This window comes from Anomaloglossus baeobatrachus, chromosome 1 (genome assembly GCF_048569485.1).
Source record: "Anomaloglossus baeobatrachus isolate aAnoBae1 chromosome 1, aAnoBae1.hap1, whole genome shotgun sequence".
NCBI classification, from domain to species: Eukaryota; Metazoa; Chordata; class Amphibia; order Anura; family Aromobatidae; genus Anomaloglossus; species Anomaloglossus baeobatrachus.
Window position 1 is genome coordinate 532,147,952 of NC_134353.1, and position 18,220 is coordinate 532,166,171.

An 18,220-nucleotide genomic window follows, 5' to 3' on the forward strand; every position below is an offset into this window, starting at 1 on the left:
ATAGTAGAAAACAAATACAAACCCGGACTTTCTCTATATTTCTACACTGATCAAAGAGAAATGTTTATATTTTGTCATACAAAGAATACTAATGTAGATAAGGATGTATATAAGTAATGGAAAGATTGTTTTTCTAACCTCATTATAAGTACATCCATTCTGGAAAATTAGGCCATTACCAAAGCAGCAGACATAATAGACACAATATGAAAAAGATGAGGTTCGGGAAACAGATCACAGAGAAGAATATGGCCGAGTATTCTAAAATATAGTTATTATTGTTCTAGTCTTAGGTAAACCTTGTCCAAATCTCTTCCCTGTAGAATATACAGATGAGTTCACATTTATATAACTGTTATGTTCTACTACGATGTGCTCAGTGTCAATCCCTAAAGGAGATCACATTTATTCCATTCCATCTGGAACACTGACTACAAGATATAACAGTGAGCAGAAGCATTGCCCAAAAGTCTGATTTATTTGATATACGTGGGTGGGAACTAAAAGCATGTCAGAGACAGCTGCAGTCTACAAGTTTTACACAAGGTACTTTTCCCTATAGGCTCAGGGTAATTCATCATGCATTAAATAACTTTCTTAAAACTAAGACTTCATTCACACGTCAGTTTTTCACATACGAATGCTATCCATTTTTTTACGGATAGCACTCGTACCTATGACAATTTATGGAGCTTGTTCACATCTTTTGGATTTTTTTGTGCATCGAGTGGTCTGTCCAAAATCAAAGATTGGATTGGATCAAACTCGATAATGAAAGTCTATGGCTCCATGAAAACAACGGACACCACTCGGATGCCATTTCTTTGTTGTCCATTTTTCACTGATTGATCTAAAGGAGAAGGTGCAGAAACTTTTTTTTTCTCATCAGTGAAGAAAACTTAGCTTCAGACTATGAATGACCAATAGTCATGCCCAGACATGGAACAATACTCTATAGACCTTAGTAATATGCTCCACTCTTATGTAATATAACTATCTGAAATATGTGACCAATGGAAATGAATCATAGGCCAGTTAACATTTTACCATTACGAGTCATGTGGCTTCTTTTACATGGTGGACAGTGCTCTAGCATATTCCCATAACTCAGCTTTTCAGTCACCATAACTTGCTCGGAAAACCAAACAGGAAGAGTTCAGTAGTGCTGTCCTGCACATAGGTGAGTGTATATCACACACTCACTGCTATGCTTTCATCCATCCTGACTAAATGCCACCTTATCTGCATATTACCAACATGAAAAATGGTTAAATATATGTTAATCACCTACTTATCTGTGCCCTTTAACAGAGACATAGATAGAAATACATGAATGGATTTGCAGGACATTGGGGAGCAGCAGTTACAGCAGTATTCTTTGGCCACCAGACAGAGCCTTGCAAAACAACTCCTCAGCACCTAATCAGATGAGTATGTGCAGCGTGGCATCATGTGTGAATTATGCAGCACTTAGGTGTTGTGATTGGCCTACAAATCAGAAGAGTTGCCAGGGTCTCCGGCAGGTAGGAGGCAAGTGGACAAAGAAAACAGATATGGCTGCTGGACCAATGTCCTACAAATTCATTCACTAACACTAACATCAGATAGATCATTGCCCATTATATTCATCATCCATGTCGATTAGGTTTATTCATTTTTGCCACTAATATTACTGTATACGTTATAGTGTCACCATCTCAAGTACTGTATATTGATAAAGAAACAGTCAATACTTTGTGTTAAAGGAGATGTCCACTACGCCTTAGGATAGGTCATCAATGTCTGATCGGCCAGGGTATAACACCCTGCCGATCAGCTGTTCTTGGTCCCGACGGCAGTAGCAGACAGACAGAAATGCTCAGTTTCGGAGCTGCTCTGTCTTCTGATAGTGGCAGCGGCTGGGTACTGCACATCCGCCACCCACGGCGGATATACAGTACCCGGTCGCGATCAGAAGATGGAGCAGGTCTGGAACAGAGCATTTCTAGCTGCCTGCTGCCGCTGCCAGGACAGACAGCAGTTGATCGGCGGGGGTGTGGGGTGTCAGACCCCGTCCGATCAGCCATTGATAACCTATCCTAAGGGGCACTTTGCACACTACGACATCGCAAGCCGATGCTGCGATGCCGAGCGCGATAGTCCCCGCCCCCGTCGCAACTGCGATATCCTTGTGATAGCTGCCGTAGCGAACATTATCGCTATGGCAGCTTCACATGGACTCACCCGTCCTGCGACCGTCGCTCTGGCCGGCGACCCGCCTCCTTATTAAGGGGGCGGGTCGTATGGCGTCACTGCGACGTCACACGGCAGGCGGCCAATAGGAGCGGAGGGGCGGAGATGAGCGGGATGTAAACATCCCGCCCACCTCCTTCCTTCCGCATATCCTACGGAAGCCTCAGTGACGCCGGTAGGAGATGTTCCTCGCTCCTGCGGCTTCACACACAGCGATGTGTGCAGCCGCAGGAGCGAGGAATAACATCGGACCGTCGCGTCAGCGTAATCATGGATTACGCCGACGCTGCACCGATGATACGATTACGGCGCTTTTGCGCTCGTTAATTGTATCATCGAGCCTTTACACACTACGATGTCGCATGCGATGCCGGAAGTACGTCATTTTCAATTTGACCCCACCGACATCGCACCTGCGATGTCGTAGTGTGCAAAGCCCACCTTAGGATTGGCCATCAATGTAAAAATAGGGGACAATCTCTATAACGGTTTGTTTTCTTTTTAATCTGTAATTGTTTGACCATGAGTCCCTACTAGGTATGTTATTAGGCACCAATTTTTAGAACAAAAAATTCTAAGAGAAACCAATTTGGTCAAAGATAACAAGTTTTATTAATGATTAAAAAATTAATGAGCGCCAACTGGCAGAATGACTAGAACAGGGGCATCACTTGTATAAATATTAAAAAGTCAAATACAGGTGTCACTGCATAGGTATTAAATTAGATACAAAAATTAGATACAAAAATTCTATAGCTGTAAAATTGTTTGGCTGTAAAAATAGAGTTAGTGAGGCTATAAAATACCATAAGAGTTAGAACCAAGTGTTCACAGATGTGGTATGTATAGCAATCATGCAATAACAATAGCCAGGATATATAGTGTTATAAAGATATGAATCCGACTATTAGTGTTATTGGGGGCCAGAACTATATACAGTATGTTGCTAATGATACTTATATTCGTATATATATCGATCATGCGACGCCGAAACATGCGCATTGGGGCTGGCGTCACATGTGTATACAGGTCTTCTCCTGCACAGGTAAATACTTTCTATTTATCATGTCTATAATTGTGTGGCCTCCCTACACACTTGCTCTAGACATCAGTGTATAACAAGCTATATATAGTATACCTTATGCTGTAATTATACCATGTTATCACAGCATATTCACATTATCTATTACTGCTACAATCGCTATATATACCAATATAAGTGTTATCAGCAACATATATAGTTCTGACCCCCAATAACACTAATAGTCAGCCTCATATCTTCATAACACTATATATCCTGGCTATTGTTATTGTATGATTGCTATAAATACTACATCTGTGAACACTTGGTTCTAACTTTTATGGTATTTTAAATCCTCACTAACTCTATTTTTACAGCCAAACAATTTTACAGCTATAGAATTTTTGTATCTAATTTTTGTATCTAATTTAATACCTATGCAGCGACACCTGTATTTGACTTTTTAATATTTATACATGTGATGCCCCTGTTCTAGTCATTCCGCCAGTTGGCACTCATTAAATGTTAATCATTAATAAAAATTGTTATCGTTGACTACATCGGTTTCTCTTAGAATTTTTTTCCTAAAAATTGGTGCCTTATATCATTCCCGTAGGTCTATTACATCTATATGACCCACATACTGTTTAAATATATGCACTTGTCATCTTACATTATAAATCTTATAGTGTTGTGTACGGTCGTGTTTTCTTTGATCAATTTCTGTAGGTATGTTATTAGTGCAATGAGTGGGTGTGAAAACCTTTATAACAATAGTTACGAATGCCCCATGACAAGCACCTGGATATTTGCATTACGTTCAGAATTATTAATTGATTTTCCTTCCAGCTCTGTCCCATTATAAAACCTACAAGATCCAATTAATTTCACTCAATCATCAAACATCTGCTGTTTTGGTGAAAAGCACAAAAAAAAACAAAAAACACCTATTACTAAGGATCTGTGATTCGTGTCTGCCACATGGGAATAAGAAGCCAGACTTTAAAGGTCGCAAAATTTCCTGGCAAATCATATGCCATTACAGAAATATAGAAAATGTTATATTACTAACATTTCAGTAACACTACATGAGTGAAAACACAATGTTCTCCAGACTTTTCATTCTATTTTGTGAGCAATCTTTAACGTCTAACTACACAGGTATGCAATATTTGGGTTCATGAAAATTGTTTCAGATCCAATGACTGATTCTTATGTTTTCTTATGCCCTGACTTAAAAAACACAACTACTTTTAACCATCATGTATGGATTTTCAAAAACCAAACGCGCATGAAATTACATAGAAGCGAGATGAACAAGAAAAATCTGTATTGTACACAATGATATATAAATGTATTGAACATTCATTCTACAACTTTATTGGAAATTAATTCTCGTGACTTTTTCTTTTCTCTTCAAACTTTTTCTTGATATATTTTCTCTTATAGAAGGCCTGCGGATCTTCTCTGTGAAGCATCCAGCATCAGTCCACCTTCATTTTCACATTCCATCTACCTTGGTATAGTCGTTCCATCTCTTTGATATCCTGATGAAATCATTCTCCTTTTTCATCGCTAACCGCACCAAAGTTTTCAGGAAAGTAGTCTAAGTGGGAATGTAAAAAATGTAACTTCAAATTTATCAGACAACCCAAGGCTTTGAAACTTTTCAGCAAGTTCTCCAAGATGGACTTAAACTTTGTATCTTTTTTGTTTCCTAGAAATTTCTTTATGACTGTTTTATAAGAATCCCAAGCCTTTTTCTTCACAACTTTCATTTTGGTTTCAAACACGTCATCCTTCAGAAGTTTCCGAATACCTGGAGCCACAAAACTGCCTTCCATCAGTTGTGCTTTGGACAGTTCCTGGAACTTTGTACACAGGTACTTAAAAGTCTCTCCTTTTTGTAGAGTTTTCACAAACTGCTTCATCAGTCCAAGCTTAATGTAGAGTGGTGGCAGGAGAACTTTAGTGAGATTAACTAAACTTTCCGCAAAGTCGAGTTTTCAAAGTTGTTCTCATCAGTCAACTTTTTTGGCTGCACTAATAAGTCCTATCCCAGCTGTCCCATTCACACAAAAAGCATGGGTACACCATGGATCCAAATAATTCAACAGTATTCCCAATGAACAATTTTATTATAATTAGTAGAAAAAAGGTGCCAAAAACACACACATATGAACAAACTGTTAAGGTGCTATTATCAAAATAATTCAACAGTATTCCCAATTAACAATTTTAATACAATTAGTAGAAAAAAGTGAACCCCACTTGCTGCCCAAGGAGCAAAGAGAGAACTTTCAGATCACCACAATTGACCATCTTTGATCCTCGTAGTTAAGTTTCTTGGGAATAAAGTCTAAATTCTCATAGCTTTGCCTCAAGTGCATAGACTGCACCAAAGGCACTGTAGCTGAAGCACACTTGCTGCCAATGTGCAGTAGCACAGCTTTTAGACTTTTCTTTTGATGAATCAATAGTCTCCACTCACTCACATTGCACTCAATGTTACATTTTTCCATCAGCTCAGGGACATCACTGCAATACACTAGAGCACCGTCTTGAGAAAAGTATGGGATTCATTTTTTTTTCTCTGCTTCTGTGCCATGTAAAACAGGTACCAGGAGCCAGCAGGTTCTTTTCCTTTAGGGGTACTTTGCACACTATGACATCGCAGCTGCGATGTCAGTGGGGTCAAATCGAAAGTGACGCACATCCGGCGTCGCTGTCGATATCGGAGTGTGTAAATCTTTTTTGATACGATTAACGAGCGCAAAAGCGTCGAAATCGTATCATCGGTGTAGCATCGGTCATTTCCATAATTTTGGAAGGACCGATGTTACGATGTTGTTCCTCGTTCCTGCAGCAGCATACATTGCTGTGTGTGAAGCCGCAGGAACGAGGAACATCTCCTACGTGCATCCTGCGGCTCACGCCGGCTATGCGCCTCCGCTTCTATTGGCCGCCTGCCGTGTGATGTCGCTGTGACGCCGCACGACTCGCCCCCTTATTAAGGAGGCGGATCGCCGGCCAGAGCGACATCGCAGGGCAGGTAAGTCCGTGTGAAGCTGCCATAGCGATAATGTTCTCTACGGCAGCTATAACACAATATCATATGTGCGATGGGGACGGGGACTATCGCGCTCAGCATCGCTAGCATCGGTTTGCGATGTCGTAGTGTGCAAAGTACCCCTTAGTCTAGAGCCTAAATGTTCTGCAGAATATTTAAGAAAGTCCAAGTCCCTGACTAAATCATTTAATTTGAGCTGTGAAAAAAGCTGTGGCTCATTGGGCCTATTGAGTTAGTGTTTGTGAAAAAAAAAACAATGTGTGATAGAATTTTTTTCTAGAGATGGAAAATATATAAAATTATCTCTTACTTTTAAAATAATTTTACCCTTGCAGACTCTGCTATTGGTAAAGAGCTGAACTCCAGACCAGATAATGCTCCAGGCTGCAATCACATGTACAATTTTTAAGGCAGATTTTGGTTGGAAGTGGGGAGAGTTGGCTAAGAAGGTATGTTACCCTTTCTTTAGAGAGAAAGAGCTATGTATACTTCATAAATGCCTACATTAAGAACATAGCCTTAAAGGAGTTGTTAAAATAAAAATGAAAAGGTGGCAGGAAAGGCGAAAAAAAAAAAAAATCAGGCATACTCCCTAAACCTCTTCACCTACTGGGCGATTTTATGTTTTAGTTTTTTCCTCCCCTTCTTCCAAGAGCCATAACTGTATTATCTTTCCATCAATATTGCCGTGTGAGGGCTTGTTTTTGCAGGATGAGTTGTATTTTTGTACTGGAAAACGGGGAAAAATTCCAAGTGCAGTGACATTTGAAAAAAAAAAGTGCAATTGCACGATTGTTTTTTAGGTTTTTTATTTACCATGTTCCCTACATGGTCAAACTGACCTGGAAATATTATTCCCTAGGTCATTATGTAGATACCAAACATCTATAGTTTTTCTTTTATCTAAGGGGTGAAAAAAAATTCTGAAGTTTGTCAAAAAAAGAATTGCGCTTTTGTCGCCATTTTCCGAGACCTGTAGCATTCTCATTTTTTGGGATCTGGAGCTCAGTGATGACCTATTGTTTGTGTCTTGAGCTGATATCTTTATTTATACCATTTCTGGGTAGATGCAATGTTTTTAATTGCCTGTTATTTCGCTTTAATGCAATGTTACAGCGACCAAAAAAACTTAATTCTGGTGTTTTTATTTTTTTTTCTTGCTACGCCTTTTACCGATCAGATTAATTGAGTTTATATTTTTATATATCAGGCATTTCTGAACACAGCAATACCAAATATGTGTATTTTTTTATAGATTTCTTTTCAATGGGGCAAAAAGGGGGTGATTTGAACTTTTATTTTTTATTTTTTTTCAGCTTTTAAAAACTTTTTTTTTTTAACATTTTTCATTGATTTAACCCCTTCACCCCCGGCCACTAAAACACCCTAATGACCGGGCCATTTTTTGCAATTCTGACCAGTGTCACTTTGACAGGTTATAACTCTGGAACGCTTCAACGGATCCTGGCGATTCTGAGATTGTTTTTTCGTGACATATTGTACTTCATGTCAGTGGTAAATTTAGGCCGATATTTTTTGCGTTTATTTGTGAAAATGTAGGAAATTTGGCGAAAATTTTGAAAATTTCGCAATTTTCAAACTTTGAAAATTTATGCCCATAAATCTGAGAGATATGTCACACAAAATAGTTACTATATAACATTTCCCACTTGTGTACTTTACATCAGCGCAATTTTCGAAACAAATTTTTTTTCCGTTAGGAAGTTAGAAGGGGTCAAAGGTCATCAGCAAATTCTCATTTTTCCAACAAAATTTACAAAATAATTTTTTTTAGGGACCACATTACATTTGAGGTGACTTTGAGAGGCCTAGGTGACAGAAAATACCCAAAAGTGACCCCATTCTAAAAACTACACCCCTCACACTGCTCAAAACCACATCCAAGAAGTTTATTAACCCTTTAGGTGCTTCACAGGAACCAAAGCAATGTGGAAGGAAAAAATGAAAATATTACTTTTTAACACAAAAATGTTACTTTAGCCATAAAATTTTCATTTTTACAAGGGAGAAAAGAGAAAGCACACAATACAATTTATTGTGCATGTTCTCCTGAGTACGCTGATACCCCATATGTGGTAAAAATCAATTGTTTGGGCGCACGGCAGAGCTCGGAAGGGAAGGAGCGCCATTTGAATTTTTGAACGCAAAATTAGCTGCACTCATTAGCGGACGCCATGTCGGGTTTGAAGACCCCCTGAGGTGCCTAACCAATGGAGCTCCCCCACAAGTGACCCCATTTTGGAAACTAGAGCCCTCAAATAATTTTTCTAGATGTTTGGTGAGCACTTTGAACCCCTGGGGGCTTCACAGAAGTTTATAGCGTTCAGCCGTGAAAAGAAAAAAATTTTTTTTTTACCACAAAACGGTTGCTTCAACTAGGTAGCTTTTTTTTTCACAAGGGTAACAGGAAAAAATGCACCATAAAATGTATTGTGCATTTTCTCCTGAGTACGCAGATACCTCATATGTGGTGGAAATCAAATGTTTGGACACACAGCAGTGCTCGGAAGGCAAGGAGCGCCATTTGAATTTTTGAGTGCAAAATTAGCTGCACCTGTTAGCGGACGCCATGTCGAGTTTGAAGACCCCCTGAGGTGCCTAAACAATGGAGCTCCCCCACAAGTGACCCCATTTTGGAAACTAGAGCCCTCAAATAATTGTTCTAGATGTTTGGTGAGCACTTTGAACACCTGGGGGCTTCACAGAAGTTTATAGCGTTGAGCCGTGAAAAGAAAAAAAATTTTTTTTACAACAAAATGGTTGCTTCAACTAGGTAGCTTTTTTTTTCACAAGGCTATCAGGAAAAAATGCACCATAAAATGTATTGTGCATTTTCTCCTGAATACGCAGATACCTCATATGTGGTGGAAATCAAATCTTTGGACACACGGCAGTGCTCGGAAGGCAAGGAGCGCCATTTGAATTTTTGAGTGCAAAATTAGCTGCACTCATTAGCGGACGCCATGTGGGGTATGAAGACCCCCTGAGGTACCTAAACAATGGAGCTCCCCCACAAGTCACCCCATTTTGGAAACTAGAGCCCTCAAATAATTATTCTAGATGTTTGGTGAGCACTTTGAACACCTGGGGGTTTCACAGAAGTTTATAGCGTTGAGCCGTGAAAAGAAAAATTTTTTTTTTTACCACAAAACGGTTGCTTCAACTAGGTAGCTTTTTTTTTCACAAGGCTATCAGGAAAAAATGCACCATAAAATGTATTGTGCATTTTCTCCTGAGTACGCAGATACCTCATATGTGGTGGAAAGTAATTGTTTGGGCGCATGGCGGGGCTCAGAAGAGAAGGAGCGCCATTTGACTTTTCAAACGCACAGACGCAGTGCACTGATCGGCCGCTGCAGGACGCACGGTCGGATGCGATAAAAAAAGCGTCGGGGATACGTAAAAAAAAAAAAGTCACGCCAAAAATTGACCATGGATGCAGATACGTTATGTGCATCCCTGATCAGCGCTTGGTGGGACGCACGGACGGATGCGATACAAAAAGCGTCGCAAATACGGAAAAAAGTCACGCCAAAAATTGAGCAGGGATGCCGATCAGTTATCTGCATCCCTAATCAGCGCTCGGCGGGACGCACGGACGGATGTGATACAAAAAGCGTCGTGAATACGGAAAAAAGTCACGCCAAAAACTGAACACGGATGCAGATCCGTTATCTGCATCCCTGATCAGCGCTCGGCGGGACGCACGGACGGATGCGATACAAAAAGCGTCGTGAATACGGAAAAAAGTCACGCCAAAAATTGAGCAGGGATGTTGATCCGCGCTCAGCGGGACGCACGGACAGATGCGATACTTTTTTTTCCGTATCCCCGACGCTTTTTGTATTGCATCAGTCCGTGCGTCCCGCCGAGCGCTGATCAGGGATGCACATAACGGATCGGCATCCCTGCTCAATTTTTGGCGTGACTTTTTTTTCCGTATCCCCGATGCTTTTTGTCACGCCAAAAATTGAGCAGGGATGCCGATCCGTTATGTGCATCCCTGATCAGCGCTCGGCGGGACGCACGGACTGATGCAATACAAAAAGCGTTGGGAATACGGGAAAAAAAGTCCCGCCGAAAACTGACCACGGATGCAGATACGTTATCTGCATCCCTGATCAGCGCTCGGCGGGACACACGGATGCATGAGGTGTAAGAATTGACAGGGGATAGAGGAAAAAAAGAAAAAAAAAAAAGTTATACTCACAGTACCCAGAGGTTTAGCAGGAGGAACAGCTTTGCAGCAGCCAGCAGGCAGGAAGTTGGACAGCTCAGCAGAAGACCCAGGAAGAAGGACCCAGCGATGGAGGCAGATGTGATCGGCCGGTGAAGACAGGTAAGAGGACGTCGGGGGGACAGCAGAGGGGGACAGCAGAGGGGGACAGCAGAGGGGGAGGGGGAGAGCAGAGGGGGAGAGGGACAGCAGAGGGGGACAGCAGAGGGGGAGAGCGACAGCAGAGGGGGACAGCAGAGGGGGAGGGGGAGAGCAGAGGAGGGAGATACCGGAGGAGCTGCAGAATAGAGATCACGGGGGAGGCCGGCAGACTGGGATGTCTGGGGGCAGATCGGGAATGCTGGGGGCAGATCGGGAATGCTGGGGGCAGATCGGGAATGCTGGGGGCAGATCGGGAATGCTGGGGGCAGATCGGGAATGCTGGGGGCAGATCGGAAATGCTGGGGGCAGATCGGAAATGCTGGGGGCAGATCGGGAATGCTGGGGGCAGATCGGGAATGCTGGGGGCAGACCGGGATGTCTGGGGGGGGGGCAGATCGCAGGGGGGCACGCGCAGGGGCTGCAAGGTGAGCACAATACTCACCGCTCCTGCTCCTGCGACGTGACGTGACAGCAGCGGCAGCAGCAGCAGTGGCGTGGTACCACTAGTACCAGCCAGTGCTGCACGCTGCAGACATGTTGGGGGAGGGTCCCCAGACCAGCAGAGGCCTGGGGAGGGCGGCCACCGGCAGATCAGACCGCCCCACTGCACACTGATTGGAGCGATTGCGCGTCATTGCACGATCGCTCCAATCAGTGCTGCAGGGGGGGGCCACGGTGTCTGCTTGCTTCCAGCCAATGATCGGAGCTGCTGCAGCTCCGGTCCTAGCTGGATTTTACAAGATCACGCTATTTTTGGCATTTTTTTTGCCGAAAACAGCGTGATCAATGTGATTGGCGGTTCCGATTTGAACAGCCAATCACATCGATCGCCTATGGGGGGTGGCGATGCCACCCCCCCTGGGGTCAAGCAAAGGTCCCCTGCTGTAAGAAACAGCAGGGGACATCATTTGAAAGCCGTTGCTATGGCCACGGCAATCAAATGAAGTTTAGGCCGTAAAATTACGTCCCTGGTCGTTAAGTCACGTTAAAATAGGACGTAATTTTACGGCCCGCGGTCGTGAAGGGGTTAACTAGTCCCCTAAGGAGTCTTTATGACTTTACTGTCTGATCGATTCCTGTGAATGCTTGAGTCATGACAGCGACAGGGGTTATCAGCTGACCCCACGCTCTCATTACAACCCATTGGCACCCCTTGATTGCATCACAGGACTGCCGACGGTGGTGGGGAACAGTGCGATCCCCATCAGAGCATGTTAGATCGTGCTGTAAGAGTTTGACAGCGCAATATACAGTGCCTACAAGTAGTATTCAACCCCCTGCGGATTTAGCAGGTTTACACATTCGGAATTAACTTGGCATTGTGACATTTGGACTGTAGATCAGCCTGGAAGTGTGAAATGCACTGCAGCAAAAAAGAATGTTATTTCTTTTTTTATTTTTTTTTTTAAATTGTGAAAAGTTTATTCAGAGGGCCATTTATTATTCAACCCCTCAAACCACAAGAATTCTGTTTGGTTCCCCTAAAGTATTCAGAAGTATTTCAGGCACAAAGAACAATGAGCTTCACATGTTTGGATTAATTATCTCTTTTTCCAGCCTTTTCTGACTAATTAAGACCCTCCCCAAACTTGTGAACAGCACTCATACTTGGTCAACATGGGAAAGACAAAGGAGCATTCCAAGGCCATCAGAGACAAGATCATGGAGGGTCACAAGGCTGGTAAGGGGTACAAAACCCTTTCCAAGGAGTTGGGCCTACCTGTCTCCACTGTTGGGAGCATCATCCGGAAGTGGAAGGCTTATGGAACTACTATTAGCCTTCCACGGCCTGGACAGCCTTTGAAAGTTTCCACCTGTGCCGAGGCCAGGCTTGTCCGAAGAGTCAAGGCTAACCCAAGGACAACAAGGAAGGAGTTCCGGGAAGATCTCATGGCAGTGGGGACATTGGTTTCAGTCAATACCATAAGTAACGTACTCCACCGCAATGGTCTCCGTTCCAGACCAGCCTGTAAGGTACCTTTACTTTCAAAGTGTCATGTCAAGGCTCGTCTACAGTTTGCTCATGATCACTTGGAGGACTCTGAGACAGACTGGTTCAAGGTTCTCTGGTCTGATGAGACCAAGATCGAGATCTTTGGTGCCAACCACACACGTGACATTTGGAGACTGGATGGCAGTGCATACGACCCCAAGAATACCATCTCTACAGTCAAGCATGGTGGTGGCAGCATCATGCTGTGGGGCTGTTTCTCAGCCAAGGGGCCTGGCCATCTGGTCCGCATCCATGGGAAGATGGATAGCACGGCCTACCTGGAGATTTTGACCAAGAAACTCCGCTCCTCCATCAAGGATCTTAAGATGGGTTGTCATTTCATCTTCCAACAAGACAACGACCCAAAGCACACAGCCAAGAAAACCAAGGACTGGTTCAAGAGGGAAAAAATCAAGGTGTTGCAGTGGCCTAGTCAGTCTCCTGACCTTAACCCAATTGAAACTTGTGGAAGGAGCTCAAGATTAAAGTCCACATGAGACACCCAAAGAACCTAGATAACTTGGAGAAGATCTGCATGGAGGAGTGGGCCAAGATAACTCCAGAGACCTGTGCCGGCCTGATCAGGTCTTATAAAAGACGATTATTAGCTGTAATTGCAAACAACGGTTATTCCACAAAATATTAAACCTAGGGGTTGAATAATATTTGACCCACACTTTTATGTTGGAAATTTATTAAAATTTAACTGAGCAACATAACTTGTTGGTTTGTAAGATTTATGCATCTGTTAATAAATCCTCCTCTTGTTTGAAGTTTGCAGGCTCTAACTTATTTGCATCTTATCAAACCAGCTAAATCTGCAGGGGGTTGAATACAACTTGTAGGCACTGTAAGTGGTTATCTCCGATCCACCTGTGCCTGTTAGATGCACATGTTGGCTGATCAGATCAGCTGACATGTGAGGGTAAACGTGGGCTCACCGCATGAGCTCACATCAAAGAGAGGAAGGAAGACCTAGGACATACAGTATATATGTCTCAGGTTGTTAAGGGGTTAAACAATACCTCATAGATTCAATGCAGGTTGCACCAGTATTCTGTGCTTGAACAATAAGCAATAACAACATGTTCTTTGTTCATCTGGCAACTTGGATCAATAAATAAATACAGCAGTCACCTTACCGATGAAGCCAACCACTGGCCTCAGCAGTCAGATTACTATTGTTTTTTCCTGTCCCGGTGCAGACCTCCAAAGCAGATTGGGCTGGATCCACAAAAATTAAAGCAAATGAGCATGTCTGATTTTATTACTTTGCAAAAATTCTTGTCACCTTTAAGGTTTTAGCTGAGGTTGGGCAAGCCTTTTAATTAGCATTATAGTGCTGCTCTGCTGCTGTACTGAAAGTGTGTCTTTCTGTGAGCTGCCTGCTTTCAGTCATATGGGTGGTGCAAGGTGCAGTTTCAGTCACTGCTCCCTATACACTGAGTGGCATTTGTAAGCACTTTGATTAACAGCCAGTTCTGCAGAAGCGCTGCACAGTGAGCTGACAATCAAAGTGCCGGGGTGTGTTTACAAATGCAGCTCAGAGTTTAGTGAGCCGTGACTGACGCTGCTTCCTGTACAACCCTTATAACTGAAATTAGGCGGCTTCCAGGAAGAAAGAACTTTATTTTCTACAGGAAGCCACACTTTCTGTATGGCGGTTGTGCAGTATTGTAACATTATTTACCTGCAGTTTAACCCTATAGCTGTAGATAAATTGCAGTTTCCCATGTGACAGATTCCCTTTAACATGATAGACTTCACATGCACAAATAGGAAGAAGCAGCACACATGGAATTTCTCCCAAACTATCAGCTTTAGAAAACTGCCTATATTCACTTGTTAAAACATTAGCACTGGAAGGAAGACTTGCCGGCTTTGTACTGTGATGACTTTGATAAATGAGACTATAATAGTGTCGTCAATTAGACATAGGAGTGGACAAATGCATTATTGTCATTTTACACCAGACTTTGTTCTATGGCTATTTAAAAGTCTATTTATGCCTCATTTGCATAATGTGAGTTCATGTAGTGGCATTCTGTTTCAGAAAACTTCACAACTTCTTACGTATAGTCTCCTGACTGCGAGATACCCAGCTCTTGTCACTTTGCCAGAGCACAATACAAAGCAATGCAAGAGAAACGACTGTGTAAATAATAAGTGGCATTGTTCATGGGTTGTTTCCTGAGACCATAAAAATGTAATTTTGGATCAGAAAGCACAGGGCTAAATAGATTTATTCCAAATATATACTGAACTGCATAATATCACTGGAATAAAATGACACCGCATAGTTGTGAAATATGAGGTTGGCTTTTTTCCTTACAAGATCTGGATTAGATCTCCTGGTCGGCAATGCTGTGTATGTAGAATGTTAAACATTATAAGAAAGAATTCTAGTTAGTTTCTCACGAACTGTCATCTTTCAGTTTTTTTCATTTGCAGGGGCTATGTGAGGGAGGATAGCCCAATGTACAGTATCTGCTGATGTATACCTCCATATACTTCCCAAAAAAAAAGAAAAGTCAGCTTGTTGTACCTTGTAAATCAACTAAAATAATGTAGATGCTATAAAGCAAAATCACACAAAGACTGGAAGTTTAGTACACACACAATCAAAAAGCATTTTATAAATAGGGTTTATCACAATACTATACAATGTGTTATTTGCAGTGAATCTGGATGGTTTTCTACATCTTCCACTGATGAGCATCAACCTCTGAGTGATACAGTGCCTTGCGAAAGTATTCGGCCCCCTTGAATTTTTCAACCTTTTCCCACATTTCAGGCTTCAAACATAAAGATAAAAACATTTAATTTTATGGTGAAGAATCAACAACAAGTGGGACACAATTGTGAAGGTGAATGATATTTATTGCTTATTTTAAATTTTTGTAAACAATATAAAACTGAAAATTAGGGCGTGCAATATTATTCGTCCCCTTTACTTTCAGTGCAGCAAACTCACTCTAGAAGTTCATTGAGGATCTCTGAATGAGCCAATGTTGTCCTAAATGACTGATGATGATAAATATAAGCCACCTGTGTGTAATCAAGTCTCCGTATAAATGCACCTGCTCTGTGATAGTGTCAGTGTTCTGTTTAAAGCACAGAGAGCATCATGAAGACCAAGGAACACAACAGGCAGGTCCGTGATACTGTTGTGCAGAAGTTTAAAGCCGGATTTGGTTCTAAAAAGATTTTCAAAACTTTAAACATCCCAAGAAGTACTGTGCAAGCGATCATATTGAAATAGAAGGAGGATCATACCACTGCAAATCTACCAAGACCCGTCCATCCATACAAACTTTCATCTCAAACAAGGAGAAGACTAATCAAAGATGCAGCCAAGAGGTACATGATCACTTTGTATGAACTGCAGAGATCTACAGCTGAGGTGGGAGAGTCTGTCCATTGGACAACAATCAGTCGTACACTGCACAAATCTGGCCTTTATTGAAAAGTGTCAAGAAGAAAGCCATTTCTCAAAGATATCCATAAAAAGTGTTGTTTAAAGTTTGCCACAAGCCACACACCAAACATGTGGAAGAAGGTGCTCTGGTAGGATGAAATGAAAATCGAACTTTTTGGGCACAATGCCAAACAATATCTTTGGCGTAAAAGCAACACAGCTCCTCACCCTAAACACACCATCCCCACTGTCAAATATGGTGGTGGCAGCATCATGGTTTGGGCCTGCTTTTCTTCAACAAGGACAGGGAAGATGGTTAAAATTGATGGGAAGATGAGTGGAACCAAATACAGGACCATTCTTGAAGAAAACCTTTTGGAGTCTGCAAAAGACCTGAGACTGGGAAGGAGATTTGTGTTCCAACAAGACAATGATCCCAAACATACAGCAAAAATGTACAATGGAATGGATCACAAATAAACATATCCAGGTGTTAGAATGGCCAAGTCAAAGTCCAGACCTGAATCCAATCGAGAATCTGTGGAAAGAGCTGAAAACTGCTGTTCACAAACGCTCTCCATCCAACCTCATTCAGCTCGAGCTACTTGCAAAGGAAGAATAGGCAAGAATTTCAGTCTCTCGATGTGCAAAACTGATTGAGACATACCCCAAGCAACTTGCAGCTGTAATCGCAGCAAAGGTGGCGCTACAAAGGATTAACTTAAAGGGGCTGAATAATATTGCACGCCCCAATTTTCAGTTTTTTATTTTTTACAAAAATTTAAAATAAGCAATACATTTCCTTCAACTTCACAATTGTGTCCCACTTGTTGATTCTTCACCATAAAATGTATAATTTTTATCTTTACGTTCGAAGCCTGAAATGTGGGAAAAGGTTGAAAAATTCAAGGGGGCTGAATGCTTTCGCAAGGCACTGTATATGTGGCAAATTAATAAATTGCCATCTAATGGGTGACAGAGATGGGCAGATTTTTAAAAATGAACCTGTCAAGTGCCATATGCATCCAGAACTTCGAGCAGTTCTGGGTGCATATTGCTAATCCCTGTCTAGCAGTCCCAGACTACAGCAGCGTAGATAGAGGGATCTTTAGAAAAAGTATTGTTAAAGATCCTTTATAATATGCTGATGAAGCTATGGACTAGTTGCAACGGCGTTAGTTTCCTTGGCTAGTCAGTCCCCTTAGCATGCCAGCACGCCCCTGTGGGCGTGTTAACATGCTAATGAATGCACAGCGTCAAAGAATGGTCATGCGCAACTCTCTGCTGCCATCACATCCGACTCCTGGATTTTGGCTCAGTGCGCATGACCCCGGACATTCGTTCATGCGCACTACATGGGTTTAAAGCCAGGATGCGTACACCCGGCTTCATAGTGCGTATGACCGAAAGTCCAAGATCATGCGCACTGAGCTGAAATCCAGGAGTTGGATGCGATAGCAGCAGAAAGGTGAAAGGTGTCGCCGCTCCCGACAGCTCCACGCGGCAAATGAAGACAGCCGCGAGATCAGCTGAGCTGTCACTGAGGTTACCCGCTGTTACTGGATCCAGTGACAGCGGGTAACCTCAGTGACAGCTCAGCTGATCGCGCTTCTCATCTCAGTTGCTGCGTGGAGGTGACCGGAGCGGTGGTGTCTTCTGCAGCTCCTGTCACCTCCATGCAGCAGAGCTGGATGCGACGCTGGACCATCCTGGATGACGCCGGACATGGAGGGCTTTTTCGGGCTGATTAAATTGTTGAACCAGGGTATATGTGTGTGTTTTTTATTTCTAATAAAGGATTTTTTTCTGGTGTGTGTGTGTTTATTTACTGTAATTTACAGATTAATCATGAAAGGAATCTCGGGGAGACGCCTGACATGATTTATCTAGGATTTAGTGGCAGCTATGGGCTGACATTAACTCCTTATTACCCCGATTTGCCAAAGCACCAGGGCAAATCGGGAAGAGCCGGGTACAGCCCCAGAACTGTCGCATATAATGTATGCGGCAATTCTGGGCGGCTGCTGACTGATATTGTTAGGGTGGGGGGCTCCCCATAACGTGGAGCTCCCCATCCTGAGAATACC

At 42.5% G+C, this 18,220-nt stretch overlaps 1 protein-coding gene across 3 annotated transcripts in view; it reads right to left on the minus strand.

The window, feature by feature from the left end:
• ADAMTSL1 (ADAMTS like 1) overlaps positions 1-18,220 on the minus strand; it is a 483,577-nt gene that overhangs the window by 335,602 nt on the left and 129,755 nt on the right. The gene's annotated exons all lie outside the window — the stretch shown is intronic.